The sequence below is a fragment of the Triturus cristatus genome, chromosome 7 (assembly GCF_964204655.1).
Source record: "Triturus cristatus chromosome 7, aTriCri1.1, whole genome shotgun sequence".
NCBI classification, from domain to species: Eukaryota; Metazoa; Chordata; class Amphibia; order Caudata; family Salamandridae; genus Triturus; species Triturus cristatus.
Window position 1 is genome coordinate 1095347453 of NC_140590.1, and position 8166 is coordinate 1095355618.

The following is an 8166-nucleotide window of genomic DNA, read 5'->3' on the forward strand; positions in this document are numbered from 1 at the left end:
GATTCACAACTGGATAAATGGTGAGACTAGCCCAGTGCTCTAGCAAGTATTAAGGTGAACAAGGGGATACCTGAGGAGTAAAGGATGTGGAGGGATGAGGGAAGAAGGCTGATTGATAGGAACTAAGGTGAGAACAAGGGGGTAGGATGAGAAGTGATCGGTGAGTAATCAGAAGTGAGAGCTGACAACTAATGAGTGTGGGATAAGAAATGAAGAAAGAAGAATGAGGAGTAAAGAATGAGTAGAGAGAAATTAAAAATGAGGAGTGGGTGCTGTGTAATGCAGAATAAGAAATGAGAGATGAAAAATGAGATATATGACATGATGTAAGAATACTGTGCGATGAGCAAGTAATTCATGGATGATAAATTAGTACATTAGGAGTGGGGGATGATGAGTACATGATTGGAGTGGTGGATGATAAGTGAAGAATGAGGAGTGAGGGACAAGGAATGTTTAGTAAGTCATAAGTAATAAGAGATGAAGCTTGTGGGGTGAACAATGAGAAATGAAGAGCAAATGATGAGGAGAAAAAGATGATGGATGAGAAAGTTAGGCTGAAGGGTAGGAAATGACAAATAAGAGATGTAGAATAAGACATCCAGCCTCACTAGTTCCAAGAAGATAGACCCTGCTACACTCCCAAATCGGTGGCCTGACCTCGATGAGGAGCACTGGTGATGGCGGAGTAGCGACTGTGATATCAGTTGGTGTGACCTGCCCCGGCCTGGCTTCTGGACAGGATTCCATGTAAAAAAGGCAGTTTGGCCCCACTTTGTCACCTGTGTAGTGGTGGCAAGCAACAATCTGTAAAGCAGGCACTGAGGAGAAAATATAACTGGCCCATGGAGACAGGTGAGTGCCCTGGGGTCAGAGAGGGGCCTGTTGAGCTTCCCAGTATTGGGGATATGGTGGGAAGGCAAAGCTCCCTTTGAAAGTTCGGACCACTGGTGACACTGTACTGTAGAGCTCCTGATGGGCATGCCTTATCCAAGCCTGTTGCTGCTGCTCACCACAGAGGGCCATACATCCTGTTGAAGTCTGAGTTACCCTTGTGCTATGTACAGGCTATATAGCACAGATGGGCCACACTGCAAATGCTTGGCCTAGGATGGGCTCCTGCATGATATTTGGTCCCCCATGGAACACTATGGCAAATAAATTGGCTACTGTGCTGCCCTATTGGGACTAACCTTGGGGGCAGGCTGCTGGATTTCCAGTGCCAGGAGCAAAAATGGACATGAATACCAATGCCTTCATTGTATACCATTCTGCTGGGTGTCCAGTTCCTCGCCCTAGCTATGTGGTGGTGATATTGGGAGAGGATGTAGCCTTACAGCTAGAGCAGTCGACCCCGAAGCTGGGAAACTGGGTTCAAGTCTCAGCAACAATGACAAGATCTTGTGATTCTGAGCAAATCAATTAATCTCCCGCTTCAAAACTGGTGCTCATGTAAAGTGCTCTTATACCTGATATCTTTGGCTGTAGTTCGTGCTATATAAAACTCTAAAAAAAAAATATGGAGGGGAGTGGACTGAATTGAGAACGTTGATATGTGCAGCATATGTACTGTAGGGCATGCGTCCACTACCCATAGCTGAGATCCCCAGCAGCCACAGCATCCTCCAATGATCATACATCCTAACCCTACGGTCAATCAAGAGGCTACAGGCACTGGCCAACTGCCTACACCCTTGTGTGCATGATAGGAAACTGTGACAACATGTAAGCTAAATTGCACTTTGTAGCCAAGAAGTCAGACATAGGTTACTCATCGATACAATCATTATCTTCTCAGGGAGCCACAGCAGAAACAGATGTCAACAACAGTAATTCACACTTAGTGCTTAGCGATTAAAGCCTGACTTCTATAGATAACAAGATTGAAATGCTTAAATCCAGAGTGGACAAGGTAACCACTGCTCTCAGCAAGCAAGAAAAAAACGGATTACTACAGCTGAAAGTCAAATTCCTACTCTTGAGGACAACACAGCTGGGTATAATGAAAAAATAGCAAACATCAGTAAAGTACTAATTGCCATAAAAGTGAAGAGTGAGTACTTTGAGTCAGATCATTATGCAACAATATGTGAATCATAGGTATGCCTGAGACAAAAAACACAGGCAATATGGCCTCTCAAATTACTTTTTGCAGCTGACAGGTTTTTGCATTTTTTGATGTGGAAAGGGCTTAAAAATCACTGGGCCCTACACTCTCACCTGGGGCCTGATTATCTCTAGAATGCTCAACTATAGGGATTGGAATTTGGCCATGTACCTGTCCTTAGCAATGCAGACAGTGACATTTTGGTGCACAAGACCTCCCCTCTCTTTCACGCTAACAGTCCCAAAGGGCCAGTGTGGTTATTTGACATCAAGTGAAAACTATGCCAAACCGCAATACACAATGCAATGCTGTATCTGGTGCACCTTAGGACAATGCATTGCAACAGGCCATACCTGTTCCTTACTCCTCAAAGTTCTGTGCCTTTTATGCATAAATATATCAAAACCTCAAAGGCTGTCTGTGTCACCACATGGGTTTCTTATCCTAGAGGAGGGTTTGAGTTATGGAGACTCAGCTAACCAATATTTGCCCTATGAGCTTACAAGTTTAAAATACATTCTCTACGTGAAATCCTATGAAATCTCTGATTGAGGCAGCCACTTGACAATTGCACCCGATGGCCTCCAGCCTTGTTTGCTAAGGACTACTGATATTTTGATAGAAGCTCTCCAGCCAGATCCGAGGCTTGAGGGATGGGGAGCCCCACTCTAGGCCATGCAGCATGGGAATTTTTGAGACTGCAGCTCCTTATTTTCCTCCTTTACTACTACTAATGCTCAGTCAACTAAGTTGTAACTTGTGGATGATCTTTTTTCTGGACAGATGCAGTAATCCAGAAAAAATAAATTGTTATTGGTATACTCCTGATACTTACACATAGACAGGAAGATAGAGATCCCCTGATGAAAGCCAAAATACCCATATGGGCAGAATGTTTTGTCTGAGAACATGCCCGCAATATAGGATGTTGAAATCATTGTTTTTTTCACTGAACATTCAAATGTTTGATTTTTAATCATAGTATGGGTGCACAGTAAAAGAAGCAGATATTTTGTCACAAAATGTGATAGTGTCTTTCTATGCTGATGAGATCACTCTATACCTATTCAACCCAAAACAAAACATCAGCCCAGACACCTAAGATTCCTCCCTATTTAAAGCACTATTGAGTATTACAATCAATTGGAATAAATGCATAATTCTCCATTAACACAGGTAACTCATCGACAAGAATACGATTTCCTTTTCTTTTGGAGTACAACCTCTATCAAATAATTGGTGCGTGGATCAACAAAGATGATCATGGATAACTGTAGGACAGCTATAACACACTTTAAAGAGTTGGTATGCCTTTGGATGAAACTCTTGCTGTCGATGTTAGTCAGAATTGCCTTTATTAAGATGGTCATCTTACTCCAAATACTACCTTTTAACAATGTTCCTGTAATATTAAATCAATAGATTTTTTAAAACACTCAAATCACATATGATCAACCTGGCCTGGGCAGGCAAGCACATTCATGTTCGATGGGACACTCTGACTTTATCTTTCAAACAGGGTGTACTGGCATTGCTGGATTTAATTACCATTACCATTACATTCCAGTACATTTAGCACTGAGGTGTGCATTGCTGTGTTGCCTCTGTCATTTTAGAAGCAAGCCCTACCTTGCAGGCTGCTTTTAAATTAAAATTATGCCCAATATCGGCTCTGGGATTAAATGTACTTCCAAAGTTTTAAACTACCTTATCTTATCATACAAGTCACTCCTAAGTTCTATAATAGGTGACCCAGGGGCTGGGTGCCAAGTAATAATAAGAAAGGCCAAGTTAAAAGGTTTTTTATATGCCCTGGTGAGGAAATGACTGCAAATTTTGTTTTTTCCCATTATAGTACATGAGCTCTATAGGCTAACTTTGTAAGATTTTCTTAAACTTTAATAAAGTCGAACTATTGACAGGAGTGAGTTAAAAATATATTTCAAAGCATGATAATGAAAGTATAAAGTCAATACATTGCCATGGTTATATTTAATATTACTTTCCCAAAAAATAAGTTATATTACTTGTTTTTCTGATGTGCCAGAATCCAGCCTTCTAGCAGCCTGTACTGAGTCACCAGCGTTCGACAGGCTGAGCAAAACTGGTCTGATGAGGTGTTAAATGGCCTACATTGAAACAAAGGGACAACTGGTGGGAGGAGATCTGTGGCTGCAGACCAAAAGGCGGTGAGAAGGACAGGCATCCAAACCGGACTTCAAAGAGAAGGACAGTAAATACAGAAACCAGGCTCACCTCTAATTCCTGTACTTCCAGGTGCACAGGAGCCCCAGTAATTGAATTAGCAGAGGGTCTGGAAGGGGCATGTTAGGGAAAGTTAGTAACAATGGTACGCAGGATTATCCAGAGCTGAACAACTAATTTTAGATTTTGGTAATCAGTGCTTAAAGAAACAGAAATATGGCACACTTTTAAGGAATTTGTCATACCTGAGGTTTTCACCCTGTATCGTAATGGTCAGGGTAGCCCAACTACTTGTCATACCAGAAGAATATGGGTGATCTGCCCAGTATCTCAGATCCCTGCCTGAAGAAACAAAAAGAAAAAGGACTGCCCGGCCGGACCCCTGGCCTACACTAAGATGACTACACTCTGAATGACTGCACCTGCTGCACAGTATGGGGCTACACCAATAGAAGGACTTTGCCTTGTATTAAAAGTTTAAGGAGTAGACACCCTGAAAGCAACAGACTAAAAGAGTTCCACCTGCATCATCTCCACCAAGAAGAAGCTAGCAGACCACCTTCAACTGGACTTTAAAGGATTTTACCAGGTGCATTGTGGGTGTCGTAGTCCTAATATCCCAAGGAGCAACTCAGAGTATCTGGAACCTTGGATTATTGATGTGGACACTTTGAACCCCCAAAAGGACCTTCTGGAAGAAGTTCAAGTAGTTTGAGATCATTTAGAGCTTTTTTTTCACAGAGCTCTATAACTTGACCGACCTGTCATTGAGAGCCAAGCTGGTGATGTAGAACTGTGACTAGTACTGAAATCCAGATTTGTTCCGCTGAAAATCCGGAGCTTTGTGCCATCAACAAGACCTCCAGAAGTTCACGAAAGTGTGCTGCTGGACTAAGCCGCTGTCGTCGACTCTAAACCAAGCCTGTTGAAGAGACCGGCTCGATGTTGAGAGAAAACGAACCAAAAAAGTGACTAAGTCCAAAGGTAAAATTTTACTGGCTCAAAACCCCATGCGCATCTAACTAGCTCTACATTGCAGTCAGCCTGAAACTTTGACTTATTCCCAGTCTGGTGCATCCAGATAGCTGTGGTTGGCACTTTTAACTTTTTGGCATTTTTTGGCTCTAGAAGGTACACTTTTATATTTAATCTCTGGTTCCCTACTTTTTTTTTTTTGTCATTTTGCCATCATTTTAATCATAAAAATATTTCCTATTTTTATAAATAGATGTCACATTTTTGTGAGTGTTGTGTCTTACCTATTTAATTTATTTGTGTTTCCAAATGCTTCACACACCTTTCTCCTAAGTTAAACCTGCCTGCTTTAAGGCAGCTACCAAGGGTTAAGCAGGGTAATAACTTATTGATACCTTGCCTTGCCCTTATTTTTTTACTGTGATGTTGATACTAGCTGGAGGTAGCCACCTGCACCTACCTCCAAAAGTTTCTTACCATGATAGCACACCCCAATCCATTGGGGGCCCAGCTGTCCAGGCCTTGTGCTGCAGTCAAGGAATGGAATGAGATCTGTAGATGGCTGTGTTGTCCCCTGAACAATACTTTTTTTTTTTTTTTTTTTTTAAACTTTATTTATGAAATTTGAGCGACCATACATCATAAGCAAGTTACTTCAATGGGTTCATATGGCAGTGGGAAGCAGTACAGAGGTGACAAGGAGCATCACAGCAAGCATCAATAACACAAGATATCAATAAATCAAGATCGCATTTGAAATCCATATTAACTGTGCAGTGCGTTTCAAATCAGACTCCCCCTGGTGAAGCCGCAATTCCACTCTCTCACGTCTCAGCACTGGGCAAATGGAAGACACTCTCCACGAGCCTAAGGGCCGCTGCACTTAACGGCCAGCCAGTCGCATCTGCACTGGAGCACACCATTCATCGCAGGCGTTACACATGTCATGAGGGATAGTCCCGTATGTGGCTATGGGATCGCCTCATCCCCCCCAGCAGTCTCCCCCTCCAGCAAGTAGCAAGTCAGTGGTGCCCAAATGTCAGTTGGCCTGGAAGCAGGTGGTAATAGTTCAGAGTACGTGTTAATTTGTTCCTGGCAATAAACAATATCCCGCATCCAATCCTTAAATTTGGGGGCCCTGCCTCTGCCCCACTTGCATGCAACTCGTCTTTTAGCAAGCAGGAAGGCTAATGCAATGAATTTGCGGTGCGCGGCTTGTATGGGCTCCACATACCCCAAGAGGGCGAGGACAGGGGAAGGCTCTATCTCCGAATTGATCATTTTGGATACCGCTGTAAAGAGCTGACGCCAGTAACGTTGCTCCGCCTCACACGCCCACGCCAAGTGGAGGAAGTCTGCCCCAGGAGCATGACACCGTTCGCACCTATCATCCTCCCGGAGTCGGTATTTGTGCAGCTTTACAGGAGTGTAATACAACCTGTGAATATATTTATAATGTATTATTCTGAATCTGCTACTAGAAGAAATACGCTCCGTTTGTTGAAGGCAGAACTCCCACTGTTTGTCCGTCAGTGGGATCTGCAGTTCCCGATCCCACTTCTCCCGAGCAGCAAGAGGCGGCGCGTCCATCAGCGATCGCACCGACCCGTAGATCTTGGAGACCAACTTGGCAGGGGTCTCGTCCCGAAGGGCACGCTGTAACGGTGTCACCTCTGGCGGTTCCCGTGGGAAATCGGGCGTGAGTGCCTTAAGCCTCTGCCGGAGCCGAATATACAAAAACACCTCAAGGGGAGAAGGCTGGATGCCCCCATAGAGGTGTTCCATAGAGCGAAACGTGCCATCATGATATAAGTCTCCCCATGTCTTAACGTGGATAGCCTGGGCCAATTTCTGAAACCCTGCCTCCTGCAGCAGGGGCATGGCAGGGTGGTAGACAAGCGGCAAGAGCGGCGCGTATACCATATTCAGGCCCAGCTTAGCAGTTATTCGCTTCCAGGCCGTCACCGTACCTGCCACTGTCGTTGGCGGTGCATCTGCCCCCGCTACCGGAGCGTACAATGCGCCCTCTATGGGGATCGGATGCGCCAGCCAGTGTTCGGCCGCAAGCTGGGGCATGTATCGGGGCTGCCGTATCCAGAAATAGGCGTAGTGCGCCTGCGCCGCTTGAAAGTACAGCTCGAAGTCCGGGACGCCAAACCCGCCCTGCACAAATGGCCTAGTGAGGACCTCCCATTTGAGTCGAGGAGACTTCCCGCCCCAAACCAAGCGAATAAGCTCCGAGCGCAGGGTCCGGAAGAAGAAACTGCCCGGGTAAAAGGGGATGTTCAGGAAGAGATACAGCAACTGTGGCAGTATTACCATTTTAACCAGCGACACCCGACCCGCCATAGAAAGGGGGAGTGTAATCCATCGAGTTATGCAGTCTGAAATACGAGTCATCTTCGTGCCATAATTGGCCCTCAGCAGTTCCTCCCTGTTTTTCTCGATGTGTATACCTAGATGGTGAAATCCCCCTCGCACCAAGCTAGAGGGTACTCCAGCGTAAACCTGCTAGTAGATGACGTAAGCGGGAAAACCCGAGACTTGCTCCAATTGATCTGAATTCCCGAGAGCCTGCCAAACCTGATGAACTCCCTAAGAATCGGGTGAAGGTTATCACAGGGATCACGAATATACAGGGTAATGTCGTCCGCATACATAGAAATCAATATCTGTCTTTGAAAACACCGCATCGCCTTATCTTTATGATGCTGCCTGAGCCGCGCCGCGAGCGGCTCCATGGCGATAGCGAACAACAGGGGCGACAGGGGGCAACCCTGTCTAGTGCCCCTGGTGATATGAAACGCCTCCGACAGTTTCCCGTTCACCAGCACTCGGGCCCTGGGGGATACGTACAAGAGCCTAATCCAAGAAATAAA